The sequence below is a fragment of the Rattus norvegicus genome, chromosome 8 (genome assembly GCF_021556685.1).
Source record: "Rattus norvegicus strain SHRSP/BbbUtx chromosome 8, alternate assembly SHRSP_T2T, whole genome shotgun sequence".
Lineage (NCBI taxonomy): Eukaryota > Metazoa > Chordata > Mammalia > Rodentia > Muridae > Rattus > Rattus norvegicus.
Window position 1 is genome coordinate 62,393,412 of NC_141541.1, and position 22,604 is coordinate 62,416,015.

Below are 22,604 nucleotides of genomic sequence, written 5' to 3' on the forward strand. Positions count from 1 at the left end.
CTGCGTTCTTCTGGAATGTCCACAGGAAAGACCAGGAGGAGCCGAAGGGAGTGGATGGAACTCTCTCCTATGAAAGGTCCTCTGCACTCACCGTCCAAATCTGAGGGGACAGTCGTCCTCCAGGCTCTGAGTCGTCAGCTGGCCACACCATTTGTGCTTGGCTCCATCGCCTGTCCCATCCACTTAATTCTTCACATTCCTTTCCAACCTCACCTTAAGTGTCTCAGCGCAATATCTTCCTCCTGCATCAAAGTCAAGTCAGAATGTTCATGTTTTTATACTATAGATATAATAAACTTAACCTAAATTCTAGCAGATTTTAGTTTGTTAACAAAATATTCATCCATTCCCTTAAAACCAACATCCCCATTCTCAGAAGCAACTTTTTTTCTTACATGAATTAACCCATTTATTGCAGGCTAGGCAAGTCTCAGAGGGCATCGCTTCTGCTGGTCTTTCTGTTCCTTCAGTCTTCTGATGGCAGACTTCTGGTGACTGAAGAGATGGTGTTGTAGGTCCAGGCCCTGCCGGCCATCATTTTCATGCAGGAACCACAGTGTCAGATGCCAATGACTCACCTCTTCATCTTGCCACAGAAGGAGCAAGTGTACTCTGGCATGCTGGCCGGTTTCAATTTATTCTCCATTTTCTAGAGGGAGTCACCACAGCAGGTCCCGTATTTCCCGACAATCCCAACCTTCTTGCTGCATTTAACCATGTCGCTGGAACCGAAGCCCAAGCCCGAAGAGCTCGGAATTAACTCTTAAGGCACCAGGACATCAGGTGAGAAATGATAATTGTGTTTACAATGAAGAGATAAGCAGATCCAAGAAGATTCTAGCGTATGCTCCGTCAGATGTGGAAACAAAATCCTTACAAACACTCTCCTTCCCTGGCGTGGCCAACAGAACTGACCACAGCTTACTGTTAACCATATAGACATGCTGGATGATTCTCGTTCAACTTTCACAGCTTAGAGTTTGTCATAGGCGACTGGATTGGTATTACGAAAGGTTTCTTCACCAGCTACGGCAGTCTCGTGAAGGCATGCCCCACATGCTTCATACATTGCAGTGCTGCACATTGACACATCTAGCAAGGTTAAGCAGGCGGTGTGTGGGAAGGGCCTCTGGGACTCTGAATATCAGAGTGCACGCACACGCTCAGCCTCTGTCAGGACAAGGACAGCTAGAGCCAGCTTGTGCTGTAGACCCCGTTCTGTCCTGAACGGCCATGGGATCTCGATACAGCGGTTCTTGCAGGTTGTTTGCACTGACTGCACATCAGATTTTCCCATGCGTAAAATGGAAATCACAATGCCTGGCCTATAGTGGGGGTGTAGCTAGACTTTTGGCTACTTTCCGGGTTCCTATTGCTACCACCTTTCTCCACCCTCAGCCCTTCCAACCCCCTAACAAATTAGGTGTAAGTGTTCCCGCTTGGATGGAAAGGTGTCCAGGGACTCAAAAGCCCAGTAACCACACAGCTCTGAGGGGGAAGGTATCACGGTGGAAGGGTGTCCTGAGACATGAGAGACCGGGAACCACACAGCTCTGAGAGGAAGCCTCCTCAGCAGAGGTGCTGCAGCTCCCCCGGAGCGGCTCACTGAGGAGCTCGGGAGCCTCAGTCCCACTCCACTTCTTTGCTTCTTCCCTTTGTTGATTCTTGGCTTCTTCTCATGAGAGAGTCACACCAGGCAGCACATCTCACAAGAGATTTATTGGAGAGACAAATCCAGGCATGGCTGCTTCTGCTCACAGAAGATGACCTCAGGGAATCGTGCAGAGGGTGGGGCTTATATAGGATTTCTTAGGGGACAGAGCTTTTCAGGGGATTGATGGGGGCCTGTGGGAAGCTCGGGGATTGGTGGGTTTTTCTGCTCATGGATTGGTGGCTTTTTCACCCACCTTTCCCTGTATTGGGCCCATGGATTAGGATGGGAAGTGCTTCCCAGCCTCAGGCAGCTTTGGCTGAGCAGCTTGGGGGAAGCTGGGGGAGGAAGTGCTGCCACCATGGACAGCTCCTGGGACGGTTGCAAGCGAAGGGGGAAAGTTGTGGCTTGTTTTGACAGGTGCCACCTTTTTGACAGGTGTCCCCATTTTGACAGCTCTTCGGCATGTCGCTTAGGGACTACACTGGGTAGGAAAAAAAGAAGGCTAGCAGGGAAAACGGGTATTGATATTGTTAAACTGCTTCCTGCTGATTGTGGGCGTCGAGTTCCTTAGGGAAATTCTGATCTTCACAGTCAGGATATCTCCAGCAGCTACCAACAGCAGCAACAGGAGGAGCAGCAGCCACCACTCCTCTCTCAGGGCTCTTGCACTTATATACCCTACCGAGTCCCCAGGGTTCCAAGTGTCACACAAAAATTATTTTCAGCAGGCAAAATCAAGCCTGTGCCAGAGCATGAGGCCAAATCATAGTCAGCTGCTGTAGACAATCTGAAGCAGCCCCATATCCACACCTGGGAATAAAGCAAAAACATGTTCCCATAACATTTCTATGTTTTAAAAGAAACTAAACTTCTCACGGTATTTCCCCCTTTCTGTTTTAAGCCAATAACCGTGCTGTGTTTAATGAAAAATTATGAACAGAGACATTTTCAATGAACCAAACGCTTTTCAGATCAGTGGGCAATGTTTTCAGGAGACCTCTCCTGGTCAGCTGTAGTCATTTTATGTGTTGATGGTATCCACAGCTTTCAACCTCCTGTCAAAACATATTCTGTGTTCCCAAGGCAAAACTTTTGCAGGCTTGCATTCTGACGTCAACACATGCTTAGAGTATACAGGCTAATTTAATTCTACATTTTCGTCCATTTGTTTGTTGTTGTTGTTGTTGTTTTTTTCTCTAACTCAGTGTCTCTCAGTGGCTACTGTTTTTTTCTCATTAATATTTGGAAAACTTAAAGTTAACAAACCATTATTTAGTCTATCTCTGGGTGATTTTATTCTTCCTTTTTGTTTTCTAAGCATCTGTCTTAGAGTGTGATTTCTGTGACGGCTTATCCTATAGGATTGTGTGGTTTACCCATCATATGCTTTATATTATTATATGCAAGGGCATGGTCAATCTTAACTTGTACAGGTATCTTCACAATAGCCATGACTTCCAGTAAATGTGAAATTACAGAATCAGCCTTCTCAGAACTCAATGCGGTTGCCCATTGCAACCCCAAGTACATATCAATGGTATGATGTGCAAACTTTAGCCTTCCAAATTCTACAAAATGAAATACATCCATCTGCCAGATTCCATTTCTGTTGATGCCCTAGGGTTACTTCTAGTAGGCAATGGAGTTTGGTTACACAAAGACCAAGTATATATATGGCGAGAGAGAGAGATGTGTGTATATATGTATATATATATACATATACATATGTCTTTACTGTTAACGTGGTGTTTTTCATAAAATTTTGAAGCTTCTAACACATTCTCTATTAATAACTGATTAGTTTCCTCATTTTTCTCACGCCAACACATCTGGTAAGCCTGTATGAGATCAAATATGGGTGATATACAATGGATAGTTCTATTTCTGATTGCCTATTACAGTTTCATAAATAACAATTTAGTTCTGAATTATTGAATCAATTCAGCAGTTTCTATGTACAAAACAACTATTTCTGCATTCTGAGAGTCAGTAATTATATTAAAAGATACAGCAAGATCTAATACCGTAAGGACTGCACACAACTCTGACTTTTGAACTGAAGTATATGGGCTCTGAATTACTTTGCTTATTTTGTCTGACTTATAGCCAGTCTTCCCAACTTATTTGCTTCACTGTAGAATTTAGGTGGGTGAGGAATTGGTGTTCCTTTTCCAATATGTGGGAGAATCCAATCAGTTCTTTCTATAAACTAATGACACTTCCTCTTAAGGAATTTCTCTCAAACACTTGCTACGAGCTCTTTGTCAGTCTCATTGATCACCCACAGTAATATAATCCTAGCAGTAGTGAAAGACACGATGACTTGGCTGTGTCTCTTCCCGACAACTAATGTCTTATTCTGCCTTTTATGATAAATCAAAGACCATTTTTATGTAAGTTTTTTTATTTTTTTTTTACTTTGTGTGCTAGAAAAATCCATTTCATAATACTATCTTCCCTTTGCACAATGAGTCCAGGGAATGAGTTGAAGGCAAAAGAAGAAAAGTGTGTCCAAAGTACTCTGGCATTATTATAGGCCTTTGTAAAACAACAAAGGCTGTGAGAGATATGAACCAGGAATTTTGGTGTGTGGGGCATCATGATATAGCAGTTGCTAACCAAAACTTCTTAGTCCAATACTTTTTGTCCCTAACTCCCTGCTGCTAAGCATGATTCATAGTCTCCATTCTGGGGTAGCAACAGGATCTGTGCAGTGCAAACAAATTCAGTCATTAAGCCCTTGACCTTAAGTCTGGAGTCAAGTCAATTATCCACAGCCTTTTAGAGAGTAGGGGGATGGGTAATGGAATCCAGCCAAGCCTCCATAGGCCCCAAGCCCCAGCAGCCTATCTCTCTCCTCAGTCTGGGCACATTTGCCATGCTTTTGGAGAAAACCAGAACACAGAGCTGCCTACCATGTCTTGCTTTTCTCCAGCCCTTCCTTACCTTTTCCTGCCTTCTGAGAAGTACCTAGCCATGATGAGGTAGGGAGTAGTCGTGTTTCCCTAGAGAGTTTCCAGAAGAATTCAAATGTGGATGCCCCATGGGGGAAAATATTAACTCAGTCCCTCAAAAAGTAGCTTTAAGGAGAGGGACTTGAGCCCTCTGAGCAGCACAAGAGCGTTCCCACACAGAACTGTGTAATGAGGTGTGCTTTACTTCCCCCACTCCAAGTCTGGGCTCTTGGGAAATTTATATGGCTTCTTCTCAAACTCACTTCTATGACCATAAAATGATGGTGAATCTCTGACCTTCCCCTAAAAGGTAATGTAGAAAGCGCTTACAAGTTGAACACCTCCACACAGATCCCAATGCCCATGCCCACAGACCTGTGGCCTTCCTCCTCTCTCCCTCCCTAGAGGATGTCTGCCACCCCAATACTGCATCATTTCTATCTAAGCTCCAAGAGGACACCCACAAGTCCCAACGAGAAGAAGCAGGGAGAGGGATGCCCCCAACACTTTCCTTCCAACTCTACCCACGCTCAAACTCGCCACAAAGAAACCTGACGCCGTTGGACCAACATGGAGGTCTTTTCTTGTTTTTCCCTTTAAGAAAACACTCCAGCTGTGAGTGTTGTTACAAGTTTGTAGTCCCAGTATTGGGGAGGATCATAACTTCAAAGTCATCCTCAGCTACATAGAAAGCAAAACACCATCCCGGACCACGTGAAATTCTAACAACAAAAAATGAATTTCCGAATACCACAGGTTACATTTTACCACAAGACAATACCTGGGGCAACAGGAAGCAGGGAATGCTGAGGCTTTCTTACATTATGGATAGAATCAGGAAACAGGAAGCTCCGCCCCCTCCGCCCTCCCCTGACTTTTAACCTATATAAAGATATGCCCCTCCTTGACAATATTCATCGGCCCTGTCAATTGCTGAGCAACATGACAGACTGGGCCTTATTTTAAAATTAGGCATACATAGATGGGCTATTCCCAACACTTGCCCTTCAGCCCCCTCCCCCTCCAAGGAGGACAGTCTTCTACTTAGGTAAATATGGGCATTTTGGTCATTTCCAGGGATTAATGAAGCCATAGCCTTCTCAGAATTGTCCTAGATATTCTTAGTTACCATTAGGCTTTATAGATAACAAATCATCCCTAATGAGTTTTAATGCTAACAAACACACGAGAGCAAACGAAACATTCAGTTTAGAGGTCACTGGATCACTAAGAAGAGAAGGTTTGGCGTGTTAATTAACCCTCATTTTGATTAAGTTACACAGCCTGTGTGACAGAAAAGGTCTTGTGCCAACCCAAACTGTGTCAGGTCCAGTTATCTTTCTTGCTAATAAACAACACATGAAACTCAGCCCACACACGCTTTGAAAGCTTGGGTTTTGGTGGTTTGTTCATCCAAGTCTATGATAAAGAATGATATAACAATAAAACAGACGAGCTTGACCATAAGAACCAAGAAAGCTGCTTATATGTTAACTGTCCATACAATTTCAACTAAATGAACATAAGAATTAAATGATTAAAAAAACATACGAATAACTGGTCAGTAGAGTGAATGCTAAGTGAAAATCCATTTCAGTGTCCACCATGTCTTCTACCAGGCCTACAGACTCTAGAGGATGCTAACTCCAAAACGGAAGGGATGTTGTGGCCTGGAGAAACTCAAGTTGGAAATGGATGAATAATGATCTGTACACCACAGAGGACACAGGACAGAGAGAAGGAAGTTCTGCAAGGTGTACCTTGTGCAGAGGGTTCTACGAGACCCAACCTGACCAACACTCAGACTGGACAGGAAGTACATTGAGTTTGTACCACTAAGTAGATGGTGACTTCCTTTGTTCTTCATTGACTGGAGTCTGACCTCACCATCTTTTGAGACTGGCAAGTTTAAAAAAATAATGGAACATTGACCTTTGGCAAAACAAAAACAAGAACAATTCTCACACAAATCAGAGGCAAACAGTAACAAAATTCCAGGTAGTACCAAGAATAAATACAGAAAGAAAACATTTTTTTCTCTCCCCCCAAAAGGAATGTCAATCAGTTTCTGTCTGTCCGTCTCTGTCTCTGTCTCTCTCTCTGTCTCTCCCTGTCTCTCTCTGTCTCTGTCTTTGTCTCTCTGTCTCTGTCTCTGTCTCTGTCTCTGTCTCTCTCTCTCTCTCACACACACACACACACACACACACACACACACACACACACTTCCCACACATTGTGTACAGCAATCTGGATGTGGGAAGACACACCTACAATCCCAACGGTCCCAGTGAGTTTAAAGCCAGCCTGGACCACACAGAGAGACTCTATCTCAAGAACAGGTGGGCACAGAGGAGGAAAGAGGGAAGAGAGGAGAGACACTTAACCCTCAAGAGACTGGAGTCCCCAGGGAGTTTAGAGGTCTGGTGGAGTGGGTGGGGTGGAGACATCCTTGTGGAGACAGGGGTGGGGTTGGGTGGAGGGGTTTGGGGGGAAGGAGATATGGGATGTGGTACAGTTGGAGGGTGGACTTGGAGGGGAATAAAATCTGGAGTGTAAAAATAAATTTAATTAATTAATTAATTAATTAAACCGCAATTTATGAAATAGAATAGAGATGTATCATAGAAAACACCCTTCCTTAAGTCTATTGGCTAGATCTTTGAGTATGAAAGGGCAGGGTAGTTGTTAGTGTACAGGCAAACCCACTAGCCTGTTCTCAGGGACCTAGCAGCTTCTTATGTCATGACTTGTGGCTGCTGCTGCCTAGTGCCCCCAGTGTGAGCAAATAATAAAGGGAGCCACTGCCACCACCCCATGTGCATGCTTCCCCCACCTTCTCTGTATTCCCTGTCTCTGTTTCCCACATGTGTCCCCTCCCTTTCTCTCCTCATGGCTCTGCTCCCCCGCTCTCTTCCTGTCTACACGTCCATTCGCTGGCCTCTATCCCTTCCCCAGGGCCTCATTCCCCTCTCCTCTCCCAATAAATCCCCTTTACACCAGATCTGTTACATGGCGTAATTTCTCAGGGGTACACGTTGGCTCAGGCCTGCATGATATTTCATAACATTATATTGGCCCCCTGACTGCATTATATTTCATAGCAGTAGTACTGTCATCTGACAAGCATGAGGTCCTGGAGAAGCCCATGGAAGAAGCCTGAAAGCTCAAGTGTTAGTTTCTAGGTCAGTCTATCATGAACACATTAGCACATCATTTCTTTAATCAGCTGCAAACTGTACTTTGCTCAGTTATAGACTTATTTGGGTCCGGTTATAGTATTGTTTCCCCCAGATCGATAGTGTACCCAACTATTTTGTATATACCACTAACCATCTGAAGTTATTTTTGGCTTGAGTAGACATTAAAAAGCCTCGGTTATCTAACATCCTGCTTTACAAAATTACTTGTAGAATTCACACCTCATCTACCACCTATCCAGCCTGACTCTGAAGCCATGGGGTAGTGTATGGCACAATGTGACAGTCTAGAACTCTGCTGCCTATGCTCAATGCGCATCAGTCAAGTGCCAGGACTAATGAAGTCTTTGATTAAAGACCAAAGCACCACTAGAAAGGCTCAGCTGGCAAGCTGTTAGGTAGAAAACAGACACCAGCATTTGGGAAGAAGAGGCAAGAAGATTGGGAGTTCAAGTCCATCCTACAGGGATAGCTCTTTCTATATGTTTTGAGATTCTGGGCTCTGAAGAACCCCAAATGACATACTCCAATGCAAGTCTGAGCCAGGATTCTTGCACTTCCCTGCCTTCTGATCTCCAACTCTACAGATTTTAGTCCACCCTAAATAACCTGAGCATTGATAGTATCAGTGGGGTACAGCTTGGTCCACCCTAGACTCAGCAGGACCAAGCAATAGCAAGTAGTCTGGGGCAGGGGTACCAACAGACATCCTCTGAGATCTGGGAATGTCTGCTTCTTTCCGGGATCACTTGGATATTCAAGCTTGGGCCTCCTGTGAAACAGAAAGGGACTTTTTAGTAGAAGCAATTTCCCTGACCATGTGTTTTAATCAGGGTTTTTATTCCTGAAGCAAAACCTGCTTCATGACCAAGAAGCAAGTTGAGGAAGAAAGGGTTAATTCAGCTTACACTTCCACATTGCTTGTTCAACACCAAAAGGATGTCAGGACAGGAACTCACACAAGGTAGGAACTTAGAGGCAGGAGCTGATGCAGAAGCCACAGAGGGGTGCTGCTTACTGGCTTGCTTCCCCTGACTTTTTCAGCGTGCTTTCTTATAGAACCCAAGAATACTAGCCCAGGGATGGCACCACCCACAGTGGGCTAGGCCCTCCCTCCTTGATCACTAGTTGAGAAAATGTCTTACAGCTGGGTCTCATGGAGGCATTTCCTCAAGGGAGGCTCCTTTCTCTGTGATAACTCCAGCTTGTGTCAAGTTGACACACAAAACCAGCCAGTACACCACAGTAATAGGAAGATAGACAAGGCCATTTCCAGTGGTGTTCGGGAAATGTTATAAGGCAAGTAGAAGTGGAGACTCTCCCTCAAATCCACCCAAGACAGAGAACGTTTCTCAAGGAAGCCTCATCTCATCCTGGGCAGTAAGAGTGCTGGGTATAAAACCAACCTCTCCCTGTCAGTGGGAAAATCCATGGTCAAGAAAAGTCTCAAACGAAAATGTGGCAAAGCTCTTCCACCTCATCACAGCCATTCATTCAGAACTATTGAATCTCTACTACACGGCAAGTGCACATCAGGATCTGGGAGGCCAATGTCTGAGATGCATCTTAGCAGGAGTGCTAAGATATAATATATTTTATAGTAAGTAAAATAGGCAGGGGCTGTGTCACAAAGAACCTTGTGGGAGCCAAACAGAAAAGCCTGGCTTGCACTTTATAAGGAATGGGAAGCTGAAGCTGCTGAAATACTGTTTGTTATCAAAAGAGCAACATGGTCAGCTCTGCACAAGAAACATACCACGTGGACCAACCACCCAAATGAGACTGCACAAGCTAGCAGCCTGGGAGCAAGGAAAACACCAGAAAATCTTACATTAACTTGCTTGACTGATGATGAGGACCTGTATTAAGTAAGAAGGCAGGGAGGGATGGACATCAAACAGAGAACATGCACATATGTGATTGAAAAAAATCATGAATAAAATATGAAACAAAATCTGCTATTACCAATAGGTTGATGAAGAAGTAAATGGTACTTTCATCTATCAATTCAATGATTTGCCCTCTCTCTCTCTCTCCCTCTCTCTCTCTCTCTCTCTCTCTCTCTCTCTATATATATATATATATATATATATATATATATATATATATATGCAATAGGGGACTTGAGGAGAGACTTGGACACGTCAAGTTTGTGGCCTCCGTAGCCTTCAAAAGAAACCATGCATTAGTAGTTGGCCTCGGGTTTAGAGCTCAGAGAAACTACTTGCACCCTAGGCAGGTAAATGACGGTCTGAAGCTTTGGAAGCTGATGAAGTCAGTGGTGGACATCTACAAAGAAACAATGTCCACTCCCACCATGGAAAACATGAGAACTGACTGAATGAAGGCTCATAAACAAAGGAGGCTGGGGAGGAAGAGAAGGCCAGAGAAAGAGGAGGAGAAAAAAATAAGGGGAAGTAGTGTCCTAAAGGCCAACATGGGAAGGGCTATCAAGGAAAAAATTTCAGCACTCAGAAACTGAGGCAAGATTATAAGTTCAAAGCCAGCCTGGGTTACATGGAGGGATCTAGGCTCAAAAGGTGGGGTAGTGTGGGAGAATGAATAAGAATAAGCTATGATGGGATCTGTCCATAAAAATGCAACAAAATCATTGCTTGGCATGCTAACTTTTAAGTTAAGTTTCAAAGACACTGAAGAGAGAAAACGCTGAAAAGCATTGAAGTCTCAGAGTGTACAAGTAGCCCTGTCCTTCTGCCCATTGTATTTAGCACAGAATCCCCCTGTGAATTAACTAGGCAGGTGGGCTCAGTTCCTGGCTGGGAGTTGAGGGATAAATGTGAATGAATGAGTTGAGACCAGAAACACAGCAACCCTCAGAATGAATGCATGGCATTTAGAATAGGTGGAGTTTTTTTTAAGGGAGCCCTCAAGATACATCTTCTAGTTTTCCACCAAAATTATATACCAGTTAAGTGTGAGGAAAAGACCAAGGCAGATGGAAATCCAAGAGGCAAAGCAAAGAGTGCAGAAGGCAGCATTAAGTGACCTGTGACAATTTTCTAAAATGAGGAAAAGATCCATAGGCCTCTGGCATCCCTGGAGCACCCGGCCTCCCCACAAAGAGATGCCCTTGGAGAGCATGTGGGATGGTCAGTGAAGGAGCTGGCTGAGGCAGGCAGGCTGGCTAAAGGGAGAGAGGGGCACATGACGTTCTTTCCTTGTAGAGATTTTAATCTGGAATGTTCCCTAAGGCTCACGATTCACCTTCAGTAGTTGGCATTAGACGGGAGATGCTTAGCACTGCTTTTTTTTTTTTTTTTTTTTTTTTTTAATCTCAGGCATTTTGCAGAGATGAAATGAAGGCAGCAGGCATTCTTCTCTGGGAGCAGAAGTAAGGCAAGAACACAGCAGCATTTCAGGGAAATCCCTACCTCCTGTGGGGATAGAGTGCAAGATGCTTCAGCAGAGAAACGGATATATACTAAGCCAGAAGGATAAAATATAGCGACATGGAATCTTGTTTACAAGAGTCTTCATATGTGTCTGAGTATGTTCTACTCATGGGGCTGGATGGGAGAGAACATGAGGAAGGATTGTGAGGGGACATAAGATGGAGCTGTTAGTGGCTTTGTGGTTGTTGCACAGTTGAGTGTTAACACAAATGACCACAGCTTCATGGGAAGTTATCATTATATAGCCCTTCTAATTCAGCGCGCCCAACCTCAGATTCTTGCCTTGGTGGATATTAATATTGTGATTCTTTCCACTGTGCCCATCTGGTATCTGTTTTTCCCCTCCTTTACAACTTTTCCACCTTTATTTTGCTTTTGCTTTTAGAGAAAGGGTGGAGCTACGCAGTCCTGAAAACTATGCAGAGCAGACTGACCTCCAACTTACATGATCCTCCTGCCTCTGCCTCCCAAGTGCTGCCATTGCAAACCTGTAGCACTGCACCGGAGCTACTGTCCTTCTGTCTTAGAATTCATTAACTCACTCATCCCACATGGACATTACATTGATTAGATTGCTCCATTTTTTCTCTCGTTTCTTTGAGGTATCAGCTCTGTTTTTCAATTCTGTGAACCGGCCTCTCCTTTGTCACTCATAACAAGACTCGGGATTTGTTCACAGTATGAAGGTAAAAACTCTGCCCACATTCCCTACTCCCTCCTGCCCTTTCACCACAGGCACTTCCTACTCTCCACAACAACAGGAGACCCCTGGGAAACTCTTAGCACCCCCTTCTCCTTGGCATTTCTAGTTTCAGGCTACTGACAGCATTTCCTCGAATATTCCTCTTCTATATTTAGCACTTATGAGTTACATTGTTATTATCCATCTAAATCCAACTGACAGGGTCCTTCCTTGCCACTTCCCCCCTCCATCTTTTCACCCTGCATCCTGAAGCCTGTAAGATAATTCTGTAAGATAATTATTGTTTGGTTAGCACTCACCTTACCATGTTTCCCCCCTGATGGATAATATCCTTCCTTTTGCTTGTTTTTGTTTTATTTGATTTTTAGAGATTGCATCTCAAGCATTCCAGGCTGGCTTCAAATTCGATAAGAATTTGTAGATAAGAATGACCTTGAACTTTTCATCCTCCAGGTTCCACATCCCCAGTGTTTGGAATACAGGCCTGTGCCACCATTCCACTGTGACACCATCCTGCCCGTGCCACCATCCTGCCCGTGCCACCATCCTGCCCGTGCCACCATCCTGCCTGTGCCACCATCCTGCCTGTGACATCATCCTGCCTGTGATATCATCCTGCCTGTGCCACCATCCTGCCTGTGCCACCATCCTGCCTGTGATATCATCCTGCCTGTACCTTTTCTTTGCTACCTTTCCTTTCCTCTCACTCTGATAGAGATGAGGTCTTGCTACAGAATTCTAGAGATTCACTGGTCTCCGCAGTTAGCCATTCTTCTCTGTTTTGAGTGTTGTTAAAAAATATATATTCCGTGACCCTTCTTCCTCTGTGAGCAATTTGTATTCCCTTTCTGGAGGACCGAAGGATTTTCTTTTTATCTTTACGACTTCAGGAACTGCCAACCTGTGAATGACTTTTCCTGCCAGAAACACTCCAAGACCTTCTGATCAGCCTTTGGGACTCTCTTTAGTACGAGGAATGGTCCATTGCCTCTTTCTTTCTTCTGCTGAACTTGTTTGCAAGTTTTTAATCTTAGGGGTCTGGAAAATGAACATTTAGGACTCTCTAAGAAAGGAAACATTGATGTCATCATTCCCAGACTTTTGAGGTTACTGTTTTTAAGTTTAGTGCTGTTCTTTGTTGCATCAATCTCTCTCTAATGTCTGCTCAGAGTGTGGCTGGGATGGAGAATGGGTCCAGGGCTTTCTGTTCTCTTTATGCTCATAGGCAGCTCCTGGTCTCAGCATGCTCCTACAAGACCACCCTAATCTAGCTGGGTGCCTTTGCCAGGGCACCTACCAGTGAGCAGGATTTGGGGCACAAAACCTGGGCTCTGGAAGCCTCAACAAGCAAGGCCCACCCACCTGTCCTGGTGTCCCAATTATGCAATAAAAGTAAAAAGAAAGGAAAAAATAGGATTCATTCAATATGGCCCCATCGGAAAGAAGAACAGATAGCGGGGGTCCAGTGATTCCAATGGTCCATTGGTGGGTGCTAATATAAACTTTAGTTATAAACCCAGGAAGCACTAGTGCAGTTGAGCAAGAGCCACACACAAATCAAGAAGCCCCTTTCTTTACTCTTCAGGCAACCAGAAGAAAAAAGTAAACACCAACCTAAACACAAAACCTTTCATCTACAATCTGTCATGCCTGCAAAATATACCAGGGCAATGGTGGCACAAGCCTTGTGGGAGTAACCAAACAATTTCTGATTTGACTTAAGGCCCACTCCATGAGATGGAACCCACCTCCGACACTGCTTGGAATCTGAGAACCAGAAACTAGATAGTCCAGAGACCTAGAGTAAAACCAAAACCCTTGTTTAAAAAAAGGAACAATAAAATGACTCCTAATGACATTCTGCTATACTCAGATCAGTGCCTGGTTCAGCCATCATCAGAGAAGCTTCCTCCTGCAGTGGATGAGAACAAATACAGAGACCAACAGCTAGACACTACACACAGAGGGTGGGGAAGAGGGAGGGAAAGAGAGAGGGAAAGAGGGAAAGAGGGAAAGAGAGAGATCTTGGAACACAGCTCTAAACTAGATGTCTCCATAAAATCCCTTCCCTCAGAACTCAGGAAACCTTATGGAAGAGGAGACAGAAGAAATTGAGAAGACAAAGGGGACAGAGGACACCATGATGACATGACCCTCAAAAACAATCGAGCAAAACTCATATGAACTCATAGAGACTGAATTTGCAGTCAGAGGGCCTGTATGGGTCTGCACCAAGCCCTCTGCAGATATACGGTAACTTTCAGTTTAGTGCATTAGGAGACTCCTGAATGTGCCTCTGAGTCTTGTGCCTTCTCTTGGATCTTTTTTCTGTTACCTTGGATTACCCAACTACCATGTGACGATTTTCATTTTATCTTATTCTATTTTATTTAAGTATAAATACTTTCTATTTATTATGAACAGAGTATCAGTGAACACGTATGTGCAAGTGTCTCTATAGAAAGAATAAAATTCCACAGAGTATATATGGCCAGAAGTGTAGCTAGACACCAACTTCCACTCCCAGAGACAGTGTACAAGGGTTTCCTGTTCCCTCATCCGTCCCAGCATGCATGGTCATTTGCATGTCTGCTGATGGCCGTTCTGACTGGAGTAGATAGAATCGTAAAGCGATTTTAAGTGTTTACTAAGCATTGGCGTTTCTTCTTTTGAGAACTTTCTATTAAATTCCATAGCCCATTTTAAAACCGGGTTGTTTGGATCCTTGGCATAGATTTTGTTTGTGTAATCTGGACACCAGTTGTCTGTCAGATTACAGCTGGTAAGGACGCCTTTTCATGTTCTCAATTGCACAGAAACTTTTCAGTTTCACGAGCTCCCGTTTGCCAACTCCTGGTCTTACTTCCTATGGCTTGAGAAAACACTTACTGTACCTATGTCTTGATTTATACACTAGTTTCCTCCAGAATTGTTCTCGGTATCAGGGTTTAAACTGAGGTCCGTGATCCATTAGATGTCCGTCAACCGATGAATGAATAAGGAAAATGGATCCTGGCTTCAAATCTTTTGTGTGTTTAATGTGGAATATATGTCGAATCCAGGAAACTAGAAATGGAGCCATGAGTTGGGGGGGCGGGGCATCAAGAGACAGGAAGGTCAAAGAGTCCAGGTAAAATGGAACTAAAGAGGGAAGAACACTGGAGACAGAGATTCAACCAGGAAGTGGGGTGGCAGGGTTGGAAATGAAATGGTTAACCAAAATGAAGTGAAAAGGTTGTGTGAAAACCTATAACTTGGTGACCTAAGTAAAAAATACAACAGGAAAAGGAGGAGTAAGAGGAGGAGGAGGAAGAAGAGGAGGAGGAAGAAGAAGAGGAAGAGGAGGAGGAAGAGGAAGAAGAAGGAAGGGGAAGGGTAGGGAGGGGGAGGGAGAGGAGGAAGATGAGGAGGAGGAGGGGAAGGTGGAGGAGGAAAATAGATGTACTAAGCAGGACTCGGGGCAGGAAGACAGGGAAAGGAGTGGGTAGGGGTGAGTTAATCAAAACTAAGGATGTAATAAAAAAAACATCCACCAACTTGTAAGCTAATTTAAAATATAATTTAATAAAAGGAAATTAAACAGAGGTATTTTGCAATGGTAGACACTGCTTTCCCAAAAGACATGGGCTATTAAATAAAAACCTCAGTGCCTGTCAGAGGAAACTTCTCTGGGGACCCCAGAGGCTCCCAAAACAACACAGGCCAGTGTTATTGCCCTTGGTTGCCCACCACAATTAGATACTAAAACCTTATTGATGAAGATATAACACCCTCTGGTTGCCAGACATAGAGAAATCAACTTCTAACTGACCTGTGATCGATCCCCCTTTCCCCCTCCCCCTGCTGACTAGCTTTCCTGGCGCTGGAAGATGTTTTGCAGACTGCTGAGAGAGAAAAGACATCAGTGATCTCACCTAGTACTGGACCCTGAATGCTACAATACCAACCTGCTAGGCAAGACGTGTCCACAGGTGTCATAATGGCATGACTGTTATAGGGAGGTCACCAACCGTCCCCTGCTTGGATTTGAGACCTACTCTGTAGGAGGGAATACATACCTGGTACTGTAAACCTGGCCAAAAGGTCTCAGGCCTGGTGGGAAACCTGCTACTGTTAGTTTGATAAATGTTGTCCAGCTGCCTTATATTTATGTTCGTATGCATGAATTCACGTTGCCCTCCACTGTGAACATAGATGCTTCCTTTCGCAGTAGGTAGCGGTTAGCGCAGAAAGTCCTAACTGTTCAAAGTCTTGAGATTAAGTGATTTTTTTTTTGAGTGCCCAGCCATAGATGTGACTCTGGAGGAGTGAAGTCTATCAACCTTCCCAGAGGCCAAGGTTCAAGAAACTCGGCAGAAGGAGAGGCAGGAAGAATGTGAAAACTGGAGGGTGGGGGAAGGAGTTCTGTGAAACTCCGTCTTCTGGCTGTTGCACACACGAAATCAGAATAGTGTGGGTACCGCCTCTACAAGACTTTCACAAGTTCAAGCCAGTCACAGTGCCAGTGTGGCTAGGGAGAGGCCACCAAGCAATGCCTGGCTAAGGCACCATTGGTAGTTAATAGCTGCTAGGGGAAAAGAGAGTCACTTTTCTTTGGAATGTGGCCATTGGTAGGTTGCCCGTGCCGCACTGAATGGTCCCCCACACACTGAGATATAGACAATATTAACTGGCTCCATAGGTTATAAAAATAAACCAGACATGAAATAGGGAGAGAGATGGGGGGGGGACCCAGGGAGTCAGAGAAAGAAAGGGGGTTGAATGTTATCAACATACATTGAATATGTGTACATTAGCAAAGAATAAAAGATTAAAATATTTTTTAAATTACGACCATGTTTATTTGTGTGGAAGGCGGGGCAAACATACCATAGCACAAGCCTGGAGGTTCAGAAGACAATGTGTCGAAATTGGTTCTCTCTTCCTGCCATGTGGGTACCAGGGACTGGGCTCCAGTTGTCGGGCTTGGCGGCAAGCCCCCCTCCCTGATGAGTCATCCTGCTGGCTCCCTGGTCATTCTCGCTGGCGACCCTGCTATTTGTTGGAAGCGAATGACGCTGATGGAAATAAATGTGGAGAACTGAATGTCTTTGGCCTGGCTGCACTGAATACTTCCCAGTTTTAGTGTGATCATCCCACTCTGTGTGCTGTTTGCCCTGAAAAGCAGCACAGAGGCTGCAGCAGAGGCCTTGTCACTGGCCCCAGCACCCTCTCCCTTTTTAAATTAAGAAGTCCTGGTCTAGTAAAATGGCTCAGAAGGCAAAGATACTTGCCAACCAGCCTGATGATCTGAATTTTATCCTTTGGTCGAAAGAAATCTCATACTCACCTGGTAGAAAGAAAGTTGTCCCCTGATCGCTATACTTGGGCTATGACAGGCACACAGACAGACAATATTTTTTTTAAACAAGTCCATATCAAGGTATGGTCTGCTTGGTCATTGGCTAGATTCTGGTTCTGCAAGGTGGTTTGGAAAAAATCTTGTGATCCTATGAGACAAGGTGATCTTCAAGTGTTAACTGGCCTCTGGGGGTTCAGCCTCACCATCAAGGACAATTGTCTTTATGAAATGGAAGGGTTTGCTTGTCCCTTGCTGGAGTCCAAACAGACTAGAGGTTTAGGACAATGACTTAATCTTTGCACCATCAGCCAAAGTAAAGGTGACAGGGCCAACAAGAAGGCTCGGGGAGTGAGGGAGACTTACCATCAACTCTGACAATCTTGAGTTTGACTCCAGGTACCTACATGGTGAGAGAACCAGCTGCTGCCATCCACGTACCATTCACTCTGAGAATAGGACCCCCGTTGAAGGAATCAGAGAAAGAACTAGAAGAGCTTGAAGGGGCTCGAGACCCCATATGAACAACAATGCCAAGCAACTAGAGCTTCCAGGGACTAAGCCACTACCTAAAAACTATACATGGACTGACCCTGGACTCTGACCTCATAGGTAGCAATGAATATCCTAGTAAGATCACCAGTGGAAGGGGAAGCCCTGGGTCCTGCTAAGACTGAACCCCCAGTGAACGTGATTGTTGGGGGGAGGGCGGCAATGGGGGGAGGATGGGGAGGGGAACACCGATAAAGAAGGGGAGGGGAAGGGGTTAGGGGGATGTTTGCCCGGAAACTGGGAAAGGGAATAACACTCGAAATGTAAATAAGAAATACTCAAGTTAATAAAATAAATAAATAAATAAATAAATAAATAAATAAATAAATAAATAAATAAATGTAAAGAGACAGACACACAATGAAGGCAGAGCTTTCAACCTGGTAGGCACAAGTAAGGGGTTAGTGCTTTTTTCAGTAAAAGCAGCTTTAGGTATCACTTCATAATCTCAGAACTGGGGGAATCAAGGGACAGGGTCCACTCTCACAGCCTTCAGACAGTGTCTGGAAGGTCTGGGCTTCTCAGCTCCTCTCAGTTCAGGGCACAGGATTGGAGCTGAGCCTGTTCTGCAGTGGGGCCTTCCTTCTAAGTTGCAGTCTCTGGGCTCTGCGGATGCCATCTTCTCCAGCCTCAGCACTACTGGGGCTCCGGTACTTACACCCGGTCTCTGGAGGGCTGCGGTCTGTCTGCTTATCACTCTGGCTTCCAAAGTCACTGAGGAGAGGTTTTATACTCTTACTGGTCTCAAATGCATCTTTCCTCCAGGACCCATATTTGTCTGTGAGCTACAGTGATGGCAGTTTCCTCACCTAGTCTCGAAGTAAATCATGGCCTTAGTGTCACTGATCCCTCCATACTCTTCGTAAAATTGCTAAACCAGTACCTGATGGCTACTCTTGTCTGACTTATATGTGCAACAGTCAGCCATTCGATGCTTCCCTGGCTTGGGTCTTCTACTCTTGGAACCAAATACCACCCTGAGTCCTTTTCTACCTCACCAATCTGAAATCTCCCACAACCTTATTCTCTTACTGTCTCCTCATTACCTTGAAGGCCAGCTTTGGACCCAAATGGTTCCCACCATCAATGAGCATGTGTGTGTGTGTGTGTGTGTGTGTGCATGTGTGTGTGTGTGTGTGTGTGTGTGTGTGTGTGTGTGTGTGTGAATGTTTTTAATATCTTGACTGTGGATGCTTAACTGTATAGGATGTACCCTCCAGCCGGGCACATTGCTCAGTGGTAACATCATATGCTTACCCTGCACAAAGCTCTAGGTTCCACACCCAGTACCACATTAAAAAAAAATTTTAAAGACCCACCCACTTCACAAGCCTATTATGGGACTCAAATGACATAGGAAAGGTCTTTGAAAATAGAAGTGCCCTTATCCACCCGAGGGTTTACTTGCTTTTGGTTTTGTTGTTGCTGCTGTTGCTGCTTTAGATTTTTATTTCATTTTATATGCATGCCTTTTATACTTATGCATTTTATATGTATACATTTTACATGCATGTCAGTGCACCACTTGTAAGCACAAGCCTGCAGAGGTACGAGGAGGATGTTATAGCCCCTGGAGTTCCAGCTACTGGTGAGCCTGTGTGTCTTTCCAGCCTGGTGAGGTTCTAGCCTTTCAAAAGCAATAGCTCAGGTTTCAGAAGTAGAGCCTTGCGGCATTAACTCACACCCATGGAATCAGCAGTTTCAAATTCCTAAGTAATCCTCACAGTCTCACAGAACCTGAGCCTAAAGCTTCATATTCTAATCCTTTCTGAGCACAACCTTTGTTCTTCACTGAAAAGCCACATCTGCACATGAAAAAGGTTCATCTCTACATCTGACCTGGTCATAATTCAGTCACCCAGAGAACTGGCAGCCCTGTGTCTAACACAAATTGGGTGATTAACAGATAGATATGGGGACGCTCCAGATTCCCCTTCAGCAAAAGCCTTGCCTTCCCTGGGCTCGGGGTTGAAGTTAGGACCTATATCTGCTGCAGAAAGACACCTAGCCCAAGGTCTCACCCATCTGTGGACAGCCTGATCTGCTCTGTAACCAAGGAGAACAGTGAGAAGCCGGCCAGCCATTCCGTCTGACACAGAGAACATTCACTTTGATTCAGGGTCTTACACTATTACCCAGGCTGGCCTGAGACTCATTATATAACCCAGAGAAGTCTGGTAACAGTCACCCTGCCTCAGCCTCCTGAATGTTGGGGTTACCTATGAGCTACCATGGCTGGCGTAGTACAGATATTTTGATGGGCAGTCCCACAGTTTTCAGTTCAGTGGTGAGCTGCCCAGGGTTTGCAGGGTTGAATTGAGTTAGACAGATAAGCTAAATTCTGGTTCCCCACCCATTCCTTTACAGGTACGGATCTCTAAGAAACATTTTGCACCTCGGGTTCCACCTTGACATCAACCTATGACAATACAGTTGCTACAGTGACCTATATTAGGATTCAGGGCAGAGGCTGATGACGGAGAGGTTGGAATTCCACAGCTACAACCATGAGCAGCTTTGCATCTAACAATAAGCAGGTGACTCAAAGGTCTAAAATACTGAGCTGTGTGTTAGGTGGAAGTCTATGGGTCCCTACCCTACTTGGACTCAAATCTCCCAAACATAGCAAAGTCACCAGTTCTTTTTCCTAACTCCAGAGATGCCCTGATTTAATACTGTCACCTTGAGGTTCTGAAGCTGATTTCTAAGAAAATGGGAAGCGTACTATATATTATGAGAACCTGCACTAGAAAACAAACAGGGTGTGATAGCTCATGCCCAGATGCCAGCATTGGAAGACTGACACAAGAGAATTGCAGAGTTTGAGACTAAATATGGGCTACCTAGCAACTACCAGATCAGCTAGAGATACACAGCACAAAAAACAACCGGAAAAGGCCAGACGTCGTGGTGCCTGCCTGTGTTTCCAACACGGGAATGTGAAGGCGGGAAGATCAGGACCTCAAAATCACTCCCAGCTGTGTAGCATGACTTGGATGCATGTGCATCCTGTCTCAAACCAACGATACCAAACAAAGATCATTATTAGCCACCAGATACTAAATTAGCCACAGGTCTGTTTTTCTGTATTCTTTATGTATGCAGATGAAGCTGTTACATTCCAGAAAGTAACACTCTTGGTTCATTTGAAAAGATTGTAGAAGAGTCAAGGTTAACCTTGGTGGAGGGAGAGATCATCTAGAGCTTTTCGAGTGACTGCAAGTGTTGGTAATAAAAAGTTATTTTTTAGCATGCAAATCTGTCGTGTACCAGTCCCTGTTCTTCACAGTTAAAACTCCTCATGGCTTTCCAGCGCATTCACATTAAGGACCCCAACCATGAAGGTTCCACTCATACAGTTCAGCCTCTGATTCAGCCTCTGCCTCTTCCCTCTCCTCTCCTGTTCTGGACGTTATCTATGCTGCAGCCATGCTGCGTTTACCCTTACCTCACATAAACCATAACACCTACTGCTGTGGAACCCTGTGTGCCCTCTCTCTGAGACTCCATCCCTGCCCTGCCTTGTTTGGTCTGGCGACTGTTCCAGCCTTAGGCATTCTTTCTAACGGGAAAGTCTTTACCAGCTCCGTACCCTTTGGTCTAGAACAGGATCCCCAGCCATGTGATTTTATAGAATTTCACTCCTTCTGCCATAGCATTTATCTCACAGCTCTGTTTAGAATCATTCTCCTTTGGAGCCAAGTATCCTGACACAAATCTATAATCCTAGCAGTCAAGATGCCGAGGCAGGAAAACAAGAGTTCAAGAACAACCTTGACTGCGTAATGAGACACATCCCCCATTGCAGGGCAGAACCAAGGGTAGTGGTGTGTGCCTAAAGTCCTCGCATCCAGGAGAAGCAAGAGAATCAAGAGTTCGAGGTCACCCTCAGCAACACGGTGAGCTTGAGGCCAGATTGAGCTACATGGGACCCTGTCTCTAAAATTAATTAATTACCTCTACTAATTAGTTAATAGTGGCGATGAGAGTTAAACTGAGGTTGAACGAAGGCTATATACAATGACATCTTTCAAAGAGACTCCTCATTCACTGACAGGGGACAGCAGGCAGCAGAGAGACAGCAAAGCACTGAAGTCACAGAATAACGCTGATTCTTATTATAGAAGATCAAAGTATCTAAGAACTTATATTAAATAAAATTATTCACCTCACAATCGGGGAAGCATGCTATGGGACGAGCTGGTGAACATTTCTTGGTTTGATTCTATTCTCTGGAGCCCTAAAGTTAGCTAGATAGAACTCATTTTGGCGACTACTATTTAGCCTCTGGGGGAAAAAGTATCTGCTTTTTAATGGAAAAATTGTTCCTCATTGTGAAGGCAGCACACTGTATTCTTGGCTTCTTTGGTCTCCAGTGGAGGAAATTTGTGTATCTCCCTGTACCTCCACCGTACCTCGAATCTCCTGTGTCAATAAAGAAAGCCAGACTGATAGCTAAATTTTTTTCTGAAATTAATAAGTAGAAAGAACCAGCCCATCAAGAAGAGAACCAGGCAGGTCGCACTGTGTAAATGCATCTGCCTCTCAAGAAATCTCAAGAGGCTTAGGAATCAGCAGATGAGGGCCTCACAGAACCAATCTCAAAGTCAGAATAACTCAAGCAAAAAACTCAAGTTTTAAAAGTTTCTGAAGCTCTTAAAAGTTCAATTTTAGGCCATCAGGACATCTCAGGGCAAAGGCACGTGTCACCAGGCCTGACAACCTGAGTTCCATCCCTTGGGGCCCACATACTGGAAGGAAGAACCATGTCTGGCAAGATGTCCTGTGATTCC

The 22,604-nt window shown here is 44.6% G+C and overlaps 1 pseudogene; it reads right to left on the reverse strand.

The window, feature by feature from the left end:
* Positions 1-419: 419 nt before the first annotated feature.
* LOC134480171 (large ribosomal subunit protein eL43-like) lies at positions 420-1,115 on the reverse strand (annotated as a pseudogene).
* Between the last annotated feature and the right edge of the window lie 21,489 nt (positions 1,116-22,604).